This window comes from Pinus tabuliformis, chromosome J, assembly GCF_031772625.1.
Source record: "Pinus tabuliformis cultivar Carrire ecotype Pingquan chromosome J, CPIR1, whole genome shotgun sequence".
Lineage (NCBI taxonomy): Eukaryota > Viridiplantae > Streptophyta > Pinopsida > Pinales > Pinaceae > Pinus > Pinus tabuliformis.
The window spans coordinates 341266751-341290760 of NC_142295.1; the positions used below are offsets into that span (position 1 = coordinate 341266751).

The 24010-nt window shown below is 36.6% G+C and overlaps 1 pseudogene across 1 annotated transcript in view; it reads left to right on the top strand.

The window, feature by feature from the left end:
* The window catches only part of LOC149227134 (putative LRR receptor-like serine/threonine-protein kinase At1g56130), a 51305-nt pseudogene extending 34205 nt beyond the window's left edge, over positions 1-17100 (top strand). Inside the window, exons 4-11 of the transcript XR_016248312.1 lie at positions 8846-9231; positions 9479-9677; positions 10073-10222; positions 10344-10462; positions 11033-11243; positions 11335-11557; positions 16308-16458; positions 16552-17100. The product of XR_016248312.1 is annotated as a putative LRR receptor-like serine/threonine-protein kinase At1g56130 (transcript). The remainder of the gene's footprint in view (positions 1-8845; positions 9232-9478; positions 9678-10072; positions 10223-10343; positions 10463-11032; positions 11244-11334; positions 11558-16307; positions 16459-16551) is intronic.
* The last annotated feature ends 6910 nt before the right edge of the window (positions 17101-24010 follow it).

Genomic DNA, 24010 nt, shown 5'->3' on the forward strand with positions numbered 1-24010 from the left:
GGACCATTTACACGACACTTAACGCCTTTTCAAACCCGATGAGAATTATAAGTCCTCAATCTATAAAAGTTCGGGTCCGCCCTTATAGTTAACGCTTGATCTCTTTACGGCCCGATATCCATTGGATGACGAGGCTCTTAAATCCTACGATCTGTGGCCCTTTAACTAGCACATAGGTTATCAATCAGCTTAATCCCACAGTTGACTATAATGTAAACATTGACTTTGGTGATCGACAGTCAGGATTTACTACGGGACTTCAACTATAATCAAAGGAATTTGTTCTTTCCTACCCCCGCTACTCTTTACTTTGGGTTTGTGCCGTTTCTTCAATGTCCTTATGTGGACTCGGCTTTCTTTAGGGTTCCAGCCCTTCGTTGTTCCGCCACAACTCTCTCCTTAACTTAATTCCACTCGCGCCTTTATGCTCTTTCACCTTCACTGTAACACTAAAGGCTCTCTTCTGTATTGTCCATGTGTACAAAGTTGTAACACAAGTTCTATGGTTCTCTCCTCGAACCTCTTGTTGACTAACAATTCTACCCAACACTCCTTTTGCTGGAACTGTTATCTCTAAGACAACTCTACCCACAATCGCAACTGTGGAGCTGCCTCAACAACTTCTACCCAACCGCAGTTGGAAGTTGTTCTGTTACGCTTCTCTATATTTCATCTCTGTTCTACACCTGCAACATAAGTTACGTAGAATCACTCTAGCCACACACATATTATAATTCAATTACACAATACACATTGTACAAACTCTGAATCGAGTTGTTTGTATTAATAAATGAGTATTTACACGAGATTCTCTCTCCCTAGCCTGATTATCTGATCAGTGGCCTTTCTTCTCTTGCTCGTAGGCTTACAGTCTGACTGACTGACTCTTCTAACTACTCTCTAACTACTAACTAACTAACTTTCTCTCGCCTTTTAGGCTTACCTTTATACCAAAAGGTTCTGTTGAACTAATTCTAGTTCAGATCCTTAATTTGTTGAATTAACTCCTGAAATTCTTCTAAATCCACTTTTAACTCCTACTTATCCCTAAGATTCCTCTCTAGCTCCTTGAATCATGAGACCTATAAGAGTTACAATTGATTTCCAACTCTATCATCATCATTAATCACTCATATTCCCCTACACTTGAGACCATTTACAAATATCCTCACACTTATCTAATTAATTCATATTCTAATCACTCAAAACATTAATGATTACATACATAGGAATCCAACTTCCTTGAAAACACAAGACCCCTAAGTTAACTAGACTATGATGAAATTGTTGAGCTGAATGCTCCTACATCAGACTCCCAAGGTTAAAATAATCATGATCTCCTAATCACGTGCTTTTGTCCTTTGTCTCCCTAGATCCCATACTTTGTTCTGTAATTTTCCTTTGGTTGTTGATGTTGTTTGTTGTTGATCTCTAGGTTTCCACACTTTATGTTTCTTTTCTTCATTAGCTATGCTTTCATAGTCTGTTGTCTTTCTCTTTCTGCTGCTCCTTGGTCTTCTTACTGTTTTTTTCTTTTGAGGAACCTTCATCATCAATCTTCTTATTCTTTCAATCTCTATGTCCAATTTATCCTTTGACTGATAATTACTTTGCCAATTGTTGTTGTACTCTGTCCACTCATCTTCAAACTGTTGTTTACTATCTTCTCTTTGAAGTTGTTGGATCCTTACTACCGCCCTTTCATCCTTACCCTCTTGTTTCTGTCCAAACAACCTCTGTTCAATATTTGTAAATTTACTTTCAAAAAGTAAATTTTTCTCCAATTTCCCTTGTACTTGATTTCCCTCAAATACTTCACTATGTTGTTCATCAGTTCCAACATATTTTCCTTCTTCTTCCTTGGCAATCCTCAATAATTGTCCTTAACTTTCTTGACTGATTCTAACAATCAGTTTAACTTCTTCAAGCATAGTATCTTCATGCTTTTCTTTTTCCTCATCAACATGTCTGTCCTGGGAACTTCCAGTCTTCTTCAGTTCTAAAACTGACTCTTCAATTTGAAACATGTCTGTCTCATTTTCAACAAATCCTGTAATCATAAAACAATTATTAGAATTAAAAATATAAGGCCTCATTACCTTCTCCTTCTCTGGCAACACATCAATATGTTGCTCTGATTTCTCCTCCTCTATCAGCACATCATTATGCTGATTTGAATTCCCAAAAGAATTCATGAGACTGTCAGCTAGTCTCTCCTCCATACCATCTTTTTCAATGATCTCTCTGTTTTTCCAACTCCCTCCTGTGCTAGACTCTTTCCTCTTCCTCTCTTGCATATCCTTTGCAATCTTCATCAGGGTCTTTCTTCCTTACTGGTGCTTTCAGCCATTTCTCTAGTAGCTCCAATTCTGTCTCCCATTCACTGATCCTTTGATGAGAGTTTAGTCCTTCTTTGTTGACTGCCTCAACAGTTTCCCTAGTTATCTCCACTGTGCCTATCATCATGATGGAATGATGATCCTTTACTATGTTCTTAGCTAACATAGTTTCTTCTTTAAATTTTCCTTTAATCTTCTGCTGGTTACCTTTTACTTCTAGATCTTAATCTATTTTGAAGACATCTTTAAAAGGTTTATTTTCTCCTGCAATACCTGCAATCATACACAAACTATCAATTCTAAAAACATAAGACCTTGTGGTCTCACTTGATGCTTCAGTCATCATATCTCCTTGCTATTCTGAATCCTTCATATGATTCATAATATCTTCCACAGATCTCCAGTTTTCATCTTCACCTAGAACTTCACCTTGTTCTGTTCCACAAATGGAAACTTCCATTCTCTACTCAGCTTCTCTGAGTTCTTCCACTAGGTTCTTCACTTGTCTCTGCCATAGCCTTCTCTGTAACTTAGACCATTTCACTGCCTTTTTCTTCAAGACCGAACCTAATCTCTGGCTTTCCTCCAATATCCTTCGTAATGCATCGAGTTGTTCTTTTAACTCTGCAATCTCCTTGTCACGTTCCTCTTGGCTCATCCTCTTGCCATTTACCTTGGCATCCTACTTCTTCACTTTACTTCTACTGTGGTCTTCCTTAGAACCTATGTTATCTTCGTTATGACTATCAGTAGTCATCTTCTCCATCTTCACGAGTTCCTCACTCACTTACTATGAACTGCATTAAAGCCTCTGCAACAACAAGTCCTCCCTACTGCCACTTACCTCACCAAGCTTTCCTTTGTACTTGGTCATTTGGCAAGCACTTGGTTCTCTATTCTATGGAACCTCTTTGAGCACTTCTCTCTACTCCTTTTAGGCTTCAACTCATCTACACCTTTTAAAAACACAATTGTCCTCTTATACTTCAATTACAAATGAAATACTAGGTTCTGACCACCTCTTCTTTCACTCAGAAAGTCTTATCAGCTTTCTTCATCCCTTAGCAATTATACCCACATCCTTTGTGGAATTGCCTTTGTGAGCTGCAACAATACCTCTACAGTAACAAATCTCCTTCTTGCTACACATGCCTCACTAAGCTTCTCTCCTTTGAGCTCAGTATTTTAGCATTTCTTTGGTTCTTTCCTCTGGAACCAATTGAGCACTCCTTGCTCTAGGTTGCTGCAATCTTCTCACCTTCCTTTGTTGTCACGTGTGTATCAATGATATTCAAACCAAAAATCATTTCCAAGCTTTCAAAAGCTTTCTTCTCAACTTCCTTCTGAGAGCACTCTTATCCTCTCTGTTCAACCTTCAATTGGATTCTTCAAGTTCACTGCCACTACATGGCTTCACAAGCAGTTTCCATCCATTCTTCACATTTGAGTGAACCTCTGTTTTCCTCAAGAAAACAAACATCACTATGTTTTCTTTATGCTTCTGCATTCTCTTCTTAAGAGTATCACTTACTCTCATCTTATCTCATGCCTTTTACTTATCATATTGAAATAACCTAATCTCCTCTTTCTTTTGCAATCACATTTGTATTCTGCACAATTCTGCTTTAATTAAAAATAGCTTTAACTAGCTTTGATACCACTCTAACGCAGGGTAAAACCCGCATTACCCACAGTATGCATATAGAAATGCATAATCTTATCTGTCCCAGGAATTATTATGACCCGCCTGGTCAAACTTTCATAAGCTAAGGTTAAGGCCCCTTCATTTAACCTTCATGCGGAAACATTTCATTAGACTTTCCATAGTCTAACCCTTCATCAATCTTTATATCGGAAATTTATAACTAAACCTTTAATCCTTTATGGCAACCTTGGTTAATCCTTTAACCATGCATATTAACCAAACCCATTCTATAAGACAACTCCTCCTTTATCACGAAACCTTTCAGCTCAATAGATCATGCCTTTGGAACTCCCCACTTGCGATATGCGATTGCCTTTCCCCACCGTTGATTTCATTCATCAGATCAACGGCTCTCGCAATATCGCAACACATCAACTTGTGCTTCCATCGCCTTTCGCAAGCGACGTGTGACAACACAACGAGACTTCAAATATATTTAAAGCTGCGCCTATAACCTCTTCAGGTCCGCCTTTTACAATTTCTTTTTTATTCAATCTCCACCATCGATCTCACCCTCAATCCAACGGTTGTACTTCTTCCCGATCAACAGACTTTTTCGATGCCTTATAATTGTTGATCGAGATCCGCTTGATCCAACGGTCTACAATGATATCGGGTGGACCATTTACACGACATTTAACACCTTTTCGAACTCGATGAGAATTATAAGTCCTCAATCTATAAAAGTTCGGGTCCGCCCTTACAGTTAACTCTCGATCTCTTTACAGCCCGATATCCATTGGATGACGAGGCTCTTAAATCCTATGATCTACAGCCCTTCAACTAGAACACAGGTTATCAATCAGCTTAATCCCACAGTTGGCTATGATGTAAGCATTGACTTTGGCGATTGATGATCAGGATTTACTACGGGACTTCAACTATAATCAAAGGAACTTGTTCTTTCCAACCACCGCTACTCTTTACTTTGGGTTTGTGCCATTTATTCAATGTCCTTCTGTGGACTCGGCTTTCTTCAAGGTTCCAATCCTTCATTGTTCCACCACAACTCTCTCCTTAACTTAATTCCACTCACGCCTTTATGCTCTTTCACCTTCACTGTAACACTAAAGGCTCTCTTCTGTAGTGTCCATGTGTACAAAGCCGTAATGAAAGTTCTATGGTTCTCTCCTCAAACCTCTTGCTGAGTAATAATTCTACCCAGCACTCCTTTTGCTAGAACTGTTATCTCTAAGACAACTCTACCCACAATCACAACTGTGGAGATGCCTCAACAACTTCTACCCAACCGTAGTTGGAAGTTGTTCTGTTACACTTCTCTGTATTTCATCTCTGTTCTGCACCTGCAACATAAGTTACGCAGAATCACTCTAGCCACACACAGATTATAATTCAATTACACAGTACACATTGTACAAACTCTGAATCGAGTTGTTTGTATTAATAAACGAGTATTTACACAAGAGTCTCTCTCCCTGGCCTGATTTTCTGATCAGTGGCCTTTCTTCTCTTGCCCATAGGCTTACAATCTGACGCACCGACTCTTCTAACTATTCTCTATCTACTCCTCTCTAACTACTGACTAACTAACTTGCTCTCGCCTTTTAGGCTTACCTTTATACAAAAAGGTTCTGTTGAACTAATTCTAGTTCAGATCCTTAATTTGTTGAACTAACTCCTGAAATTCTTCTAAATCCACTTTTAACTCCTACTTATCCCTAAGAGTCCTCTCTAGTTCCTTGAATCATGAGACCTATAAGAGTTACAATTGATTTCCAACTCTCTCATCAGCATTAATCACTCATGTTCTCTTACACTTGAGACCATTTACAAATATCCTCACACTTACCTAATTAATTCCTATTCTAATCACTCAAAACATTAATGATTACATACATAGGAATCCAACTTCCTTGAAAACACAAGACCCCTAAGTTCACTAGACTATGATGAAATTGTTGAGTTGAATGCTCCTGCATCAAGTGACCACATGGATGGCTCAGGTGGCAGAGAAATGGAAGAATGAGCTAATTGATGGCTGCAAGGGGCTGGTGGCTATCGGCTGAGGAACATCTTGAAGAAAAAAAAATCTCCTAGGGATATCTCCCGCAAAATGGTGGGTAACAAGTAGCATTGATATTAGAAAAAGCACCAGTGATAGTGCATTTTTCCTAGGAGATTTCCTTGTATCTTGTTCAAGCATAAAGTAATCACCAATTTCTCTTTCAATAATTGAAACTGAATACATAACAACAATAGACTTTGGTACCAAAGTTCTCTGGATGAAACAAACTTTGCATGACATCAAAATGGAATATGATCAACCAATTGTCATTTTCTGCGGCAACTGTAGTGCAGTCAATATTTCAAAAAATCATGTCATGCACTAAAAAGCAAAGCATATTTCAATCAAGTACCATTTCCTCAAAGAAGAAGTCATTGAGAAAATTTTCAAGATGGAATATTTTGGCACCGAAGAACAATTTGTTGACATATTTACCAAGCCTATTCCTAGAGAAACATTTGAATATCTCAGGGAAACATTATGAGGGATCTCTCCTTTATCTTAGTAAAGGAAGCACAAAATTAAGGGGAGCAACCTTTGCTATTGATTTCAAAGGGAAATAGAATGCATATAGGGGGAGAAACTATCAAAAAGAGTAGATATCAAAGTAGTACCATCAATTAGAAAGGGGATATTGTTGAGAATGGTTGTGATTGATGTTAAAGGATATCCTAATGAATAGGAAATTACATAGTCAAATAGCATATTTAGAGACCTTTCCAATGATATGTAACACACATCCTAACTCAACACAGCCGAGGAGAAATTAACTTTTGAAAGATATTCATGTATATATAGTTAATATCCTTCATTTGCTCAAGTCGGCCTTGCTCTGGACCCAAGAACACTATAAATAAGCGTTATGTGGAGGAGCCAAGACACTCATTTTCTCAAGCAATTCGATTATGTTTTTAGGTCAACAAAGGAATAGGTTTTAGTTTCATACCTCATGAACCAAGTAACGTAAATCCGAGTTGGAATCGAAGCCAAGTTGGAAGGGTTCCCGTTCTGTTTGAGGCATGTTGAGGCCAAGTTCTATTGTTAAGGAGGTCGGTTTCAGAGTCTATTGAGGAGGTTGAGCTCAGGGATTGTTGGACTGAGTTCTATTAGACCTATTCTAGCTTGAGGCCAAGCTTTTGTCCTAGTTTGAGGCTGAGTTGCAATCCTAGTCATAAGTTGAGTTGTAGTTCTGGTTAGAGCCAAATTATAAGACGTATTTTGGTTAGAGGTTGAGCTTGTTGTAGACCAAGTTGTAGTCCTTATGGATGTTAAATTCTAGTTTGAGTTGGGTACAAGCTGCAAGGAGGGTAGACCTTCTTTTGAATAAGTGATAAACCTAAAAATTGCCTCTTTAACAATAAAACAACTATAAGTTGGTGATTACAAAGGATTGGCATCCTCACCACTGGTTGTAATAAATTCATGACTATTTGAAAAACATTTCTTCTTCAAATTTGGATTTTCATTTTATTTCTTGTGTTCAAACATTGTGTTGATGATTGATTATGTGATGAGATTTTATTTTTAAGATTAAAATTGACACACATACACCCATAATGAATCAATGTTATTCACACCACATTTAAAAATAAAAATAAAAAAATAAGTTAATGAATTTCTATGTATATAGAGATATGAATTTATTAAGAACCAACTTAGATCAAACTTAACCCAGTTCTAAAGCACATCCACATTAATTGGAAATGAATGAAAACTAAAAAAAACATATGACAAGACAAAAAAATTGTTACATAGAAACCACACTTACAAAATTGTGTTTTGATATTTGAAATCTAATAAAAAGTTGGTTAGTGAATGATTTTATTATCTTTTGCAATATATATGTTAAACTTTATAATTTTAAGACTTTTTCAAAATTATATTATAAAATATTTTTAAAATGAAAAACTCATTTCAAGATAATTATATTTTTATGAAGAAAATAATTTATTTATGTAGTATTAAAAGTATTTCTATCTAAACTTTTTTTTCTTTTATACAAATGATTAAGATTATGTATTTTTTCCTTGTATTATTTATACTAAAAGTGTTTCTATCTAAACTCATTTTTTTTCTTTTATACAAATGATTAAAATTATGTATTATTTATACATGTGATTAAGATTGTGTATTTTTTTCCATGTATTATTTATACATGTGATTAAGATTGTGCAATGAAGTTTATACACCCAAATTAACCATATTACTTATACAAGTGATTAAGATGTGAGACAAAATATATATGCAAAAAGTTTCATATATACAATATTATCATATAAATAAAATGTAAATCTAACACTACAGGTACTATCCAAACATACTTACAACATTAGCTGGTTTTAAAACAATTCACATTTATAAAATAATTTAAAATACTTTCTTTAAATAAAATTAACATTCATTAATATTTTTCTTTTCTTATATAACACTTGAATTTCATCTATCTTTCACCAAATATCAATTCCTATTGGGTTACCCTACTTTTTCCTTTCCTATCTTGTCTTATATGACACTGAATTGAATTTCATCTATCTTTCACCAAATATCAATTCCTATTTGGTTACCCTACTTTTTCCTTCCCTATCTTGTCTTATATGACACTGAATTTTAATGGGCATAAACAGTTAGAAGTAACCTAATTACATTTTATCCTCCAGATCTATATTCTGGCATCTGTATTCACCTTGGGTCGGAGATCAAGGTTTTTGAGATATCATCCTAGTCTGATTGAAAAAACGACCCACAAAACTCACACTTTGGCTCCCCCTTTTGCAGATTCCCGCTTTGCTATAAATTGTGGAGGCGGACAGAAGATTTTTGCTATGGGAGATGCTTTTGAGCCGGACAGCGAATCACTTGATAATACGTCATTTTATGTCAGCAATACACAGAGGTGGGGAGTGAGTTATGCTGGACGTTTTATGGACTATAGTAATGCAACTTATACATCAACCAATCAGTCTCAATATACAAAGACATTAAACTCAGAACTGTATGAGACAGCACGCTTATCTCCCAGCTCACTTCGATACTATGGTTTAGGGCTCGAGAATGGACCATATACAGTAAAGCTACATTTTGCAGAGATACAGATTGAAAATTCTAATAGTTGGAAGAGTGTTGGAAGACGCGTTTTTGATGTTTATGTTTTTGATTTGAAAGTGTTATTGCTACTCTCCCAAAAAAGAAAAAGAATGTTTTTATTTACGTAAACCATTGACGCACTGTTTACATTAGTTTATGGAGAAATTGTAGTTATAGGTATTTTGCCTTAAGCAAATGATCTATATATAGATTAAAAATACCATTCTAAAAGTGAAAATGTATTATTTTATTTCCTCCTGTTACTAACTACGATGTTTATAGCTTAACTAAATAGTATAAATATTATGTACGTTGATATTGTAGGGGCAGAAAGTGTTAACAGATTTTGACATCCGAAAGGAGGCAGGGGGCTAAAATATAGGTGTTGTTAAATCTTTCAACATGACCAATGTGACAGCAAACTTCCTCGAAATTCCTTTTTTCTGGGCTGGAAAAGGAACTTGCTGTATTCCAGCCCAAGGAACCTATGGACCATTAGTATCAGCTATAAGTGTTACGCCAGGTGATGATAAATTATGTGTTTCATTAAATTAAAAGAATTTAATTTCTTTCAGTATAAAACAGCACTTATATATTTATTTTTTGTATATGGGTTTATAGTAGCCCGGGATAACAGTTTCTACCGTAGCTTTTTGGCAATTTTTGGACAGATCTACGTATACGAATACATGCTGGACATGTGTAATTTTATTTCTGATAAGGAAAAAAATAAAAGTAAAAATAAAAATATCTAGATAGAACAGTTTTCTAGCCTGGATGGGTATAATGAACTAGGCCAAAGATGGTTGTACTAAAACATTCTTATATTAACTTTCAAATTAATTTTCAATTATGAAATTGCAAATGCTTTGTTACTTTCAGCTGCCTCTGTCACTTCTGATTTTAAAATGTGTGTAGAATTCAATCCCAAGAAGAAGAGTAAGACAGGAATGGTGATTGGAATCACAACTGGGATTGTTGCGGCTTTCATATGCATAATTTTGTTTTCTCTCCTTTGGAGGAGGAGAGTTCAGAAGCCCCCAGCAGCAGATGTTGAGGAAGACAACGGTATTGACAAAATATTCGAGGACTCGTGCGGGGATAGTTGTCCTAACATTTTATGGTTTAAAAGTTGCAATAAGGATTTAGTAGTTTTTCTGTTTTAACGACGATTTCTTCTTTTTGTCAGCAATAAACGATATCCGTTCAAGACTGAAAATTTTCAGCTATGCGGATATGAAAACTGCAACAGGAGATTTTGCTAAAGAGAATAAGTTAGGTGAGGGAGGATATGGTGTAGTTTATAAGGTGGCTTAACATTCTTTCCATCTATGGTATTGGAAATAGTAATTTCTCTCTTTTATGTAATGCAGGGAGAGTTGAGTTAAGTTAAGAAAAGCAAATAGAGTTTAATATTATTAGAATTCAATTTTAGTGTGAGTTTGGATGAAGTTTTAGTTGAGAAAAGTTAAGTTAGTTAGAGTTTGCATGATTATATATTTAATAAGTTTGATGTTTATATATTACTGTTTGGGTCATTGTAATGGAAAGCACCAAGAGATAGTTAGAATTTGTATGATTCTTTATTTAGTTAGTAAATTTGGTGTTTATATAGTAATGATTAGGTCATTGTAATGAGAAACAAGAAAAGAGATGAACCCCAATTCTGTGTGGATGTAATGTTGAACAGCTCACATTTTTGTATTTTGTTCTTTCCTTATCTGCCTTTCAACATTTTGCACTTGAAATTTACCTTTTCTTCCTGTATTGTTGATCTTTTCTCTTAAATTTGTCTTGTAACTACTGTCATTCTGTATTTTTTGTCTTTTCTCTTAAATTAGTCTGACTAACGGTATTCTAAATTATGGCACCAAATAGGGCACTCTTTCAGATCGTGAAATGGTGGCAGTGAAGCAACTCTCTTCTGAATCTAGACAAGGGAAACGCGAGTTCATAAATGAAGTTGCTGTAATATCTGAACTGCAAAATAGGAACCTTGTAAAGTTGCATGGATGTTGTCTAGAAGCAGATGATCCGCTCTTGGTCTTTGAGTACTTGGAGAACAAGAGTCTCGATCAAGCTTTATTAGGTAAGTGCATCAGTTACTCTGAATTGAAAATTTTCATTTTCTGCTCATTCACCACATAGCAACAAATACGCTGGCATCTTGTATGTTGCAGGTAGTAAGGAACCTCATGTACAACTGGATTGGCCTACTCGATACAATATTTGTATTGGCACTGCACGTGGACTCACTTACCTTCACGAGGAGGCAAGTACTCGGATAATTCATCGAGATATCAAAGCCAATAACACTTTGAACCCTAAGATCGCAAATTTTGGGTTGGCTAGGCTATTCGATGACAAGAAAACTCACATCAGCATCAGAGTTGCCAGAACAATGTAAGATTGAACTGGAAGCTTTGATTTTGGTTTGCTGACCACTATGAGAAATTACGTTCACCGTTAACTGTTAGAAGATGTAACTTTTGTGTCCACAGTGTAAGATTTTTGAGATACACAAATCTAGATCTGCAAAACAATAACAAGCTTGCAAGAGAAGGAAGGAAGCGAGCAAGAATTGAGAAAAGAATGAAATTGATTCTACAATATTAGTTTTATAATAAATACATAAAAGCAACTAAGTTAAGCTTAGTTGTACATGCAATAACTAAAGCTAACTAAAGCTAAGTGTGCTTTATCTTATGTTAATGTGTACATGTGCCACATGCAAGCAATAAGTTAACTGAAGCTAATCTAGGTGCATGTACACCAACACAGCTAGTCTAAGTGCATGTACACCAACACCCCCCCTTAAGCATAACTTAGGTGAGTGTGATGCAAAATGAATGAGTCCCGGCAACACGGCCATTTTAGGTACCCATATACAATGCATAAAAAAGGAGGAAAGAGGGAAAACCCAGTGGGAAGAAAACCCCCCCTCAAAATATAATGCAAAAGTAGAGAAAAGACAACGGCTAGGCAGTCGTGTCCTTCACCCCGGGACGATCTCGCAGGAAGTGAAACTTCTGCTCAGCATGTTTTCTTCCAGGTGTCGCAAATCCGCGGCCTGACAGAGCGCGAGCAAATACGTGGAGACCATGAGATTGAGTATGTCGATTGCCTCGGCTGATTTGCGGGCTATAGCTGTCCACCACGGTACGAGTTCGAATCCACTTCTGCCCATATTTGGCAACACAGTATCCGTCTGTAACACCGCGCCCATCTTTGGATTTAATGGGGACCAGATTCTTGGCCCCGAGAATTCCCACTTCAAGAACACCGATCGGCGGCTTCCAGAGCTGCTTGGCCGTGGGCCGGACATCGTTAGTGAGCTGCGCGGCCTCGTCGAGAACATGGTAACCCCCATCGAAGCAGAGGCGGAGATGAAGCCTGCCTTTGAATTTGTTGTCGCCACCGCCGCCATTTTCTACCTGCTCTTCTTTTTTTTCGAGATTGACCCAGCGGGAGCTCACCTGCCTGTTATCCGTGCGGCGCTCTATGGCGTTGGGAAGAATTCGAGCATGCCCAATTGCTTCCTCCTTTTCTGGGCCTACACGATCTTCGAATGTCAACACCAGATACTCCTCGAAAGGCTCTGCGGTGACGAAAATAGATCTTCGTTCCAGAATGGGCTGTGGCTTCGGTTCGTGGAAACTCTGGTTATGTAAGACTGAGAGCCCAGCTCGGCCTTCATGCTGAGCTCTCCATAACGGCTCTTTTCTTTTGGTTGAACGTCCTGTGCCTCGATCACGTTCACTCGCAGATACCAGAGCTTGGGCGAGAGGTATACCTTAGAACGAGTATGAACCAGGAGCCCGCATGTATCAGACTGCCATGCCTCGGGGAAGGCCTCATCGACCTAGGTGCCCATACACACAGCCACCATGACATCCCCTTGCACTTTGCCTTCCCCTCGCATGTCCGCCAGTCGGTACCATTGCGGAGCCAAAGGGCTGTCCGGAGGCACTCTGGTAGGCACCTCTTGGAGATCGAAAGCCACAATCCCCAGAAAATCGTCCTTCTTCCCGACGTCTGCGTCCCACAGGCTAATCTCAAGCATGGGTGAGTTGAGCTTCTCTTTACTAATTGCGAACACTTGATCCCAATCGGGATTCAGGTTGTTGGCAATTGTTCGCGTGTGGATGCTGTGGTTCCCCATTGTAATCCTCGCATAAGGATCCGAGCTTCCATTCAAGTTCTTGGCAGCCAAATTGCGGGCCTTGATAACTCGAACATGCAGATATGGCATCTGCTCGACAAGATCGTAGGTGCTCGTCCTGTCGCCACTGATGGCTCCCAGAGATCGCGGGTTCAAGTCCTTGAGATCATAGTCCATGGAGTAACGAGAATCTTGAGGAGGGTGATGAAAAACGGGCACCATTTTCGTGGCCACAGGAGGCTCTTCAGCCAGCTTGGGCTCATCTTCCTTGACAGGTATTTCATCACTTTTGGGCTCCTCGGGAGCCTTTGCAGCTTCATCTTCAGGCTTCTTATCCTCCACAGCTTCAACCTCTGCTGCTGGTTTTTCTGCCTCAGCAGGTATGATCCATTCTTGTGGTGCAGAATGAAGAGCAATCAAAGCATGCCCATTACCTCTTGGATCTGGTGCTTTTTCTCCAGACTTCTTCTTAGCATTCTCAGGAATGTGGTCTCCAAGATTGTGTTGCTGGAGTGTCTGCGCCATAAGATCTATAGTCTTCTTCATGCATGCAGATTCAGGATGAAAACCACGGTGGAAATAATTGCACATTGATTGCCCTTTCGTTCCTTTCCTTTCCTTTGAGCCAGATGATCCATCAGGGGGTTTGGGATGTCCTCCCTTTCTTGGATCAGGATCCTTCTTCCCTTTTCCTTTCTGATGGTCTTTGGAATTTGCCTTTCCTTTTGCATGCACAGTAAGTGCATGTGCTTTGGAATTTTTAAGTGTGCCCATTTTGATGAGCTTATCTTGCTCATGCATCAAAGACTGAATAAAAGAATCCAGTGAGGGCATCTTCCAATCTGCACCAGTTGCAGATCTGACTGTGTGGAATGTAGAGACGAATATTGCATACTCTGGACCATGTTTTGATAAAATGGAAAGAATCAACTAATTTTTTTGCTTGGATTTGTCGATCCCGCATCCTTTCAGCTGAACCAACAAGGCTTTATACCTTGTGAAAAAATCTTGAATGTTCTCAAAGTTTCTCGGATCTAATGAGTTTAACTCATTTTCGAGAATGTGACCTTGCATTCCATCCTGTTTTCCAAACAATTCTTCCAAAATTTTCCATACTTCATTTGGAGTTGAACATGATTCAACATGAAATAGCAGTTCCGGAGAAATAGATAAACATAGGATGCCGAAAGCCTCGTCCATGCAATTGAAATATCTTGTTTTCTCCATTGCCGATGTTGGTTCAACTTCCGTTCCCATGGTTATTCGAAATAAGCCTCTACTTCTGAGATGAAGTTGAATCTTTGGCTTCCATTCGAAATAATTATATGGAGTGAGAATTGCCGATTGTGGAAACTCCAATTTAGACTCCATTCTTTGTTGTTGCTTCAATCTTCTGAACCTGTAAATAAAATTGCTTGTGCACTGATTACAAATCCCTGTGCTCTGATACCATGTAAGATTTTTGAGATACACAGATCTAGATCTGCAAAACAATAAATAAGCTTGCAAGAGAAGGAATGAAGCGAGCAAGAATTGTGAAAAGAATGAAATTGATTCTACAATATTAGTTTTAGAATAAATACATCAAAGCAACTAAGTTAAGCTTAGTTGTACATGCAATAACTAAAACTAACTAAAGCTAAGTGTGCTTTATCTTATGTTAATGTGTACATGTGCCACATGCAAGCAATAAGTTAACTGGAGCTAATCTAGGTGCATGTACACCAACACAGCTAGTCTAAGTGCATGTACACCAACACACAGCAATAAGGTGCTTTACAGTTTGAATGAGGGATATTTTTCATGTGGGTCTATTTTTACGTAAAACTGAAAAATAATTTTAATTAAAAGAAAATGGCATGGACAAAAAGAAATAGGCAATTAGTTTAGTTTCTTACTTGATAAGCATTGGGTGAATTCCAACTATTACCACTATAACCTCCATAGCGTACTTGTCATATATATATATATATATATATATATATATATATATATTAGAGGAATAGGCAATTAGTCCAGTTGTTATGTGAACAACATTGGGTAAATTCTAACAACTACCACTATAACCTTTACCCGTACTTATGTCTCTTCAGTGTTCACTTGTCTGTATGCACAAGTGAATAGGTAAGATTTGAACCACCTACCTCATTGCACATAATACTTCATTTACACTGTCCCATGGCCTTGAGCTAAATAGATTCAATTTTTATATATATATATATATATATATATATATATATATACACACACATTGTCTTGTGGCCCTGAGCTAAATAAATTCAATAATTTATTATTAAATTTATATATATATATATATATATATATATATATAAGTGTTGTCTAAAGTTTTAGAGTTTTTTTTGTGGGAATTTAAGGAAACATTTTTTAATTAAATGGTGATATTTTATGGTTTAAATGTGTTTTTGACTATATATGTGTAGTTGGCACCTTGAAATTTTTCAGATATTGAGATTCAGAAAATTCACAATTCAAACTTGTGATTCCAACAATTTCCTGTGAAATAGAAAAGTAAAAAAATCTAAAATATCTAACAAACTTGTAAAAGATATATAATTAGTATTATAATAAAATATAAAAACCTTTTTCTAAAATTATGATTTCATTTAAATCTTAATGGTTTAAAATTATATATATTATACCGCCCCTTAGGTTTTCAGATACATGCTTTTTGATTAATTTCTGACCTCAATCATTATAACCGGAGACCTCGTCTTTGTTCTTACCAAATATTCTTTTATAAATAGATAAATAGATTAATTAATTATATATATAATAATATGAAATTGGAAAATTATGATTTCATTTCATTTTAATGTGTTAATGGTTTAAAATTATGTTTTGTTAGATATCCAAATTCACTCCAAATATGCAAAAGTGTCATGTCTTTTCTGTGTTCACATGGAAATAACTATGAATCTATATGTACTTTTGCCAACTAATAAAATAATCTAATTCAAATCGTGTTTGAAGTGGATATCTGTCTCCGGAGTATGCTATGCGGGGTTATCTTACAGCAAAGGTAGATGTGTTCAACTTTGGGGTAGTTGCTTTGGAACTTGTCAGTGGCAGAAGCAACACAGACACAAGTTTGCCAGAAAAAATGGTTCATCTTCTCGAATGGGTATGTACACTTTCAAATTCTAATATGTAATCCATGCAATTTTAATTTAGCCATTACTAACTGCCCACTTCTCAATATCGCATGGCTTTGCAGACCTGGCATCTTTATGAGAAAGAAAGGCCGCTGGAATTGATGGATCCTGAGATAGAATCAACATGCTCAAAAGAAGAAGTCCTCAGAGTGATTGAAGTAGCCCTTCTTTGCACTCAAGCTGTGCCTACAATGCGTCCATCGATGTCTCGAGTGGTAGCAATGCTGACTGGTGATGTAGAGATCATTCCTGCTGCTTCTCGTCCTGCTTACATTAAAGATTTGCAATATAACGCTGCCATTGCCGGCAGTGGCAGTACACCTGTCGTAGCAACACCACCATTGTACAACAGCGTAGAGAGCTCATCAATTTAAGCCATGACAGCTTGGCCTCGTCTTCAGAAGATGGAGAATGTATCTCTATCAAAGATTGATAGTGATAGAAAAGGAGGCCGATGAGAGCTGACATGAGCATTAAGATTATGAAACGTAAGACTGTTTGCTGGGAATTGTCATTATAGCTTTAAAGCTCATGGCATTTCATTCTGTTATTAGTTTAAGCTTCCATTTTTGCTACATAGTTGTTAGGGTATCGTCTATTACGTGAGTTTGTGTTACATATATGAGACTTCCAGGCCATATATTATAGCGAAAAAACCATGCATATTTAACACAATGAGGGCTCTCCGTTCACAGATTTGGTTATGTTTGCATTCATCTATATTTTTTAAAACATAGACATGTATATGCAAAAATGTGACCAATTCGGAATGTAAAGATTAAAATATCTCACTTCAAATAGATTTTGATGTTCGTTTTCTTTGCGGAGATACTCAAACTCGCGCTTGCCTTTTGAGCAATACACGTGAATGCAGTTGGAAATTTCTGGTAATTTTGTTCATGACAACTTTAGTTGGGTATCTATTCAAGATGTAAACTGCGCAAGTGACAGCTTCTGCCCAATACTCATGCGGCAAGTGCTTTGCCTTTGGCGTATTTCTGACCATGTCAAGAATGGTCCTATTCTTCCTTTCAGCAACACTGTTTTGCTGAGGTGTATACCTCGCAGTGAACTGCTTTTGTATGCCATTCTCTCTGCAAAAACGCAAGAAGTCTTTGGAGATGTACTCTCCTCCTCTATCTGTTCTGAGCACTTTGATATAATGCCCACATTGCTTCTCAACAAGAGTTTTGAAGTGGCGGAATTTCTCAAACACTTCACTCTTCTGTTTTAGCATATACACCCATGTCTTTCTGGTGTAATCATCAATGAAAGTTAAAACATATTTATTTCCGGCAAATGATGGTATTTGCATCGGTCCACATACATCAGAGTGAACAATTTCCAAGGGTGCTTTTGCCCTTATACTCTTTCCTGTTAGAAAGCTTTCTTTGTGTTGCTTGCTCAAGATGCAGCCTTCACAAAGGCTGTCCGGTTTCTCGATCAATGGCAATCCCTTTACCATTCCCTTTTTGTGCAACAGATTCAAGCCTCCGAAATTGAGATGTCCAAATCTCAAGTGCCACAACGAATTCTCATCTTTCACTTGTTCCTGAAAGACTTCTTGTGTTACAGCTGCAATAGTTCTTCCTTCCTTCAAATCTGCTCTGAGTTTGAGAGGAAACATTCTATTGCTGGTCATCTGCACCTGTGCAATGATCTTCTTACTTGGAGGTATGTCTCTGATTGTACACATATCATCTTTGAAGAACACATTGTAACCTTTGTTAATGAGCTATCCAATGCTCAAAAGATTACATTTCAGACCAGGTACATAGTATACCTCTGGCACAATCATCTGTTCTCCATTTCTTGCTTGGATACTGACTCTGCCCTTACCCTTGACAGATATCTTACTATCAGTTCCTGTTTTTACCTCAGATTTCACATTTTCATCCAGATTGGCAAACATTGCAATATTTCCAGTCATGTGATTACTACAACCTGAGTCTAAGAACCAAAAATCTTTTTGTTTGTCTTGTGCAATATTACATGTTAACAACACATTCTTTGGATTCTTGTCTTCTTCATTTGCAAAATTAGTATTCTGCCTACTATTCATGTCATTTTGTTTTTTCCTACATTCATTGGCGTAGTGCCCATATTTCTTACAATAATGACATTGGACTTGGGATTTGTCATACCTTTGTCCATGAGCTTGTTGTTTGCTTGAACCTTCATCTTGGTTCTGATTGTAGCTCCTTCCGCTTGTGCTTGCAGGATTATTTCTGTCTTTGTTTTGGCTTCTTCCACGACCTCTGTTATTTGCTCTGCCTTGACCTTTTCCTTGGCCAAAAGACATCTGAGTCTTGAATGCTTGCTCAAAAGAGGAGTCTGTTCCTCTACTCAGTCTGTGTTCATGAGACATAAGTGAAGCACTCAGTTCATCTACTGTGAACTGTGAGAGATCCTTTGTTTTTTCTATTGCTACTAAATCAACTTCAAACCTTGAGGGTAAGCATCTCAAGATCTTCTCTACATCCTTCTTTCTTCAAGAATCTCACCATGAGATCTTATCTGGGTTATCAACCCAATAACCTGAGTGAAGAATGAATCTATTGTATTAGATTCCTTCATGCTGAGTGTTTCAAAGTCTCCCCTCAACATCTGCAACTTTGCAGTCTTCACCTTCTCCATGCCTTGATAGGCAGTTTTGAGAATATCCCATGCCTCCTTGGATTTTGTTGCTGCTGCAATCCGTGGAAAAACACTTTCGTGTACTGATTGGAAGAGAAAAAAGAGGTCTTTGGCATCCTTCTTCTTGTCGCTCTTCAACTGGTCTCTTTCTGCTACTGTCAAAGCAGCCAATGTTGTTGCATCTGCAGGTTCAGCATAGCCAGTTTCAACCAGCTCCCATATTCCTTGAGAAGCAAACAATGCTTTCATTGTTATGGACCAATAACTGTAATTTTTCTCATTAAACTGTGGCAGTTGGGAATTTGTCAAATCAGTTCCAGCGTCTGCCATCTTAACCTGTATAAATAAAGAAGAAATATTGTCTGTATAATTAAAAACGAGCAAAAAAATTTCTCTGCTGGAGAAAATCTGCTCTATAAGCTTCTTACAACTCCTACAGTGAAAAACAAACTCTGTTTTTGACTCACTGAGTGCCTAGACTAGCTCCGATACCAAGTTGGAAATTTCTAGTAATTTCAAACACAAAAGAAATTGCACAGAGAACAACGCTCTGTTTCAAATACAGGATCTTAATCATAACAACAACAACAAAAAACACTGTTACAAAATAGTCTTCCTCTTTAGAGGGATTACAACAGGAACGCTTCAGTTCCAGAAACTAATTTCACTTTCTCGGCACTGTTGTGCGTTTCAGAAAATTACAAAACTCTCTCTCTCTTGCTACTACACTGCTGTGTCTGCATCTTTATAGTGCATTACATTTTTTGCCTTTTTTAGTGCCCGAAGGGGTCATAACTTGTCTACCAACTGCGTTAACTTCGCTGATGGGATCTCTTGCTGTATTTCTTGAGTCGGTTGTGTAGAAGCCCATAATCTCTTTAATGCACCTGCACGTGGCGCGTCCTTCTTGGTCTCGACGATGCTGTTTATTAAATGTTGTAGCTGAGCATTCAATGTCCAGGAGCTGGATCTGATCTTCCTTCTCCTTTGGGAACATAAATAAGTAAATGGCGAAAAGACAATTATGGCGGTGGCGTGAACAAGGTAAGAACAAATAATGGTCGTTGGATCAAAACGTATGGACGGCTGAGATCAACAGGGCAGAAGGCGCGATCTGCAATGGCACAGGTCGCATCGCAACATTGCGGATGGCTTATCGCGCAATGGCTTAAGGTTTGCGATCTGCGATCTGTAATCTGCGATCTGCAATCTGCGATGAGATCGCATCGCAAATAACACAGGGACGCAGCGAAGGGTGACAAAGAGAATGTGCGATATGCGATCTGCGACGTGATCGCATCGCGGGAAACTCAAATGGAGGTTTTCCGGAAATAGAACGTTGCGGTTGCTGTCGCTCCACAGCAGTTTAAATTATCATTCCAACAAATGCAGGAAAAAGTGAGAAAATGTTCAGGAATGAATAAACATTGAATGAGATACAATGATGATGGCGACTGAGTTGATATATTTGATTTCTATAAAAGTTAATTAGATCTATAACATATATATATATATATATATATATATATATATATATATTTGTATTTTTGAATTTATGAATTTATGTAATTTATATATATCTATATATATTTTGCATTTTTGAATTTATAAAATGGATTTAATGTTTTCAAAATTTATTTGGAAATTTGGATAGTGTGTGCTACAATGCTTAAATTTGTTGTTCTAACATATTTTTTCAATTTCAAACAAAATTCACCAAAAAATATACATAAAAATATGCACATTGTAAAATAATAATAATACCACTTAAAATATTTTAACTATGATTTGATTTATTTATTTTCAATTTATTTATATAATGTATACATAGTTTTGTTTAATCATACATAATATATACACCTTTAAATACTTTACTTGAAATATTTTATTTATGAATTATATTGTCCACATTAAAATTTAATGTTTTTTCTATTATTAATGATGATGATGATGATGGTTAAAGTCCACTGAGACCAAACTTTGGTTTATCAGACCTAAAGAAACAAATTATAATATTTTATTCCTATTCTCAAAAAGCTTGGAGAGAAGCCTCCCGAGCTCACTGTAATTTTGACAACGTAAAAGGCTAGGAAGGTCAGTGTTGCAACAACGATTTTGAAACTGAGATCTAATGTGGTTGTATGCGGGGCACTCTAAGATGAAGTGATTTTCATCCTCGATGTTGGTATTCTCACAGAAATGGCAGAACCTTTCCATCCATGGTGTTTTAGGAACTGCCCAACGACCCTTTTCACTATGGAGCTCAAGAGAGTTCGTTCTAATCTTGCCTATATTAATTTTCTTCTTTGAGCGAGTTAAAACAAAGAGATACTTTTGATCTTCTAGGGTGGGTTGATGACCTTATCTTTTAGCTACTAAATCTTTCTCACACCACATTTTTTCTTTGAACTTAGAAGTAACAATATTTTTAATGTTATTAATGTTTTGCAATGCAACATTCTCGTCGATCTCCCAATGGTTTAACCAGGCCTTGGTGTTTTTATACCAACCTCGTTTGAGTCTTAGGTGGTTTTGGCTAGAATTTAAAGCTAGCTTAGGAAGTTTATGGTCCCCTATGTTATTGAGTTTGTGCTTGTACAACAGAAGCCTAGTCATAGCTAAGCTCTCAATAGAGGAAATACCCACTTCTATCACGAGAATAGGATAGGGTGTGTTGCTTTTAATTTTGAGGAGAATAGGATAGGGCGCGTTGCTTTTAACATTAATATATTTATAAATATATTTCAATATTATTATATTTATGAATATACTTCAATATTAATTAACCTTAAATACTAGAATAATATTAACCTTAAATATTAAAATATTTATCTATTATTCATACTGAACTTTTATTATTAATAATATTTTTTTAAATGCGATATTAATAATTAAATAAATTATATATATATTTAGCTATTTAATTGCATATCTTTTTAATTATTCCTCTTGCAATGAAATATTTTATTATAACCAACATTAAAATATTTTTTCATTTATTTTCTCTGTATATATGCATGAATTTGAAATTAAAATAAATTAGTAAACATGCATATTTAAAAACTTTATTCAACTAATGTATTGAAATATTTTTAAAAAGTTTAAGTCATGTGCTAGAATATTTTTTATACAACTTTCTCACAATTAAAAAAAGTTTTTTTTTAAGCTACTTTATTTCATTATAAAGTTGATATATAATTATGATATTTCATATGAACATTTAAATATTTAATTTATGTCGAGAGTGAGTAAGACATATTTTCATTTTTTATTTTTATTATATCCCACATTTTTTTATTTAGAGAATAGTTTTTTAATGGACACATGTGAACTTGAAGTTGAGCACTGGCGGAATTACACATCTCCCTCATTCTGATATGTAGAATGACCCTCCCAGCTCAAAAATTGCACATTAATCTATGTATTTATAAATGACATCAATTGTTAATTTAAGTTTTCATTGTTACATTTAATTATTAGATGTGTAGTCTAGTTCATAAATGGCCAATTTTTTTGGTTTGGGCATTTTTTCTAGTCAATTTTGGTATATATATATTTTAATTATAAGTTTAAGTTGTTTAATCAACAAAGTTCGATCATGAGTTTTTTAGGATGTTAAATTCATTCCTACTAAGAAAGTCATTTCATCCATTAATTAGACTACCCCATTACTAAATTGTGGATAATTCACTCTTGCATTATTTTTTTTTATTTAATTATTTTCTTTTAAATATTTATTTATATTTAGAATAATAATCAATAAATTGAGAGGATAAAAAAGGAAAGGGAATGATAGAAAATCCTAGTAGTCAATATAGTTTAAGGAACATCCATTACTTTAAGTGAAGGCAAGATGACGTCAACGTTGAAACTAGGGTTTCGTGAGATCTTCTCTCTACATCCTCTGCTGTAATCGAATGACACCCCCATGGGGGGGGCAGAGGCGACCCCTTATTCAAATCCGTTGTTGGTCGCTCCTCTCATCAACAACCGTGTAAGTCTAGTAGTCAATCGTCCTCTTCTCAAGTGGCTCGACAACAACCAACCCTAATCCACGTTCACTATCAAGAATTTCCCCTAAACTGCAAGAAAATTAAACAAAAAAAGGTTCCAGTGGACAAACCTTCACTAAACACATCCAAATTTTTAGTTTGGCATTTTCTTGAGGTTTAGCAAGAAAAGGGTTTGGTCAAATCCATATAAATGCACAACTTGGCCTAGGAAGTCTATCTAGGAACAAAAAATCTATTCATCTCACCTACGAGGACATTATCTAGGAACAAACAATCAATTACGAGCAAATCCCCTTCTACTATAGACACTACCATGCGTATGGGCATATATTGAAAGATTTCCCAAAGAAACCCTCTACCACAGATATGGCACATCCTTCGAATGCTTAGTCGGTGAATAAAGATGGTTTCACCACTATTGCAAGTTGAAAGAAAGAAACCAAAAAGAAATGGGATCCTTCTTCATCTCAAGAACAACCAGGGGTGAACATATTCCCCATCCTTCAGCAAGAAGACAAGGAAAGACCCCAGGCCCAAGGGGAGCCAAACTATGAAAAATCTTCAAATCACGCTTCAAAAGACAACCCTCCACTCTTAGATACATCACCAACTTTGAAGACTCCTAATGAAGAAACACCAACCCCCATGGAAGAGGAATATCTACTAGAGAACATGGATCCAACAACCATTCTTGGCGACCAGATCCAACTGATAGAAAGAGAATATCTTCGTCATGAGGATGTGCTTCTTCAAAAAAATCAAGGTACTTCTCCTTCTCCCTCCCCTCATTTTCCATGCAAGGGATAAAAATAAATGCTCCTCGAGATAATTCTCTCTCTCTCTCTAGGAGACCAAGAAAAAGGGTCGCAAA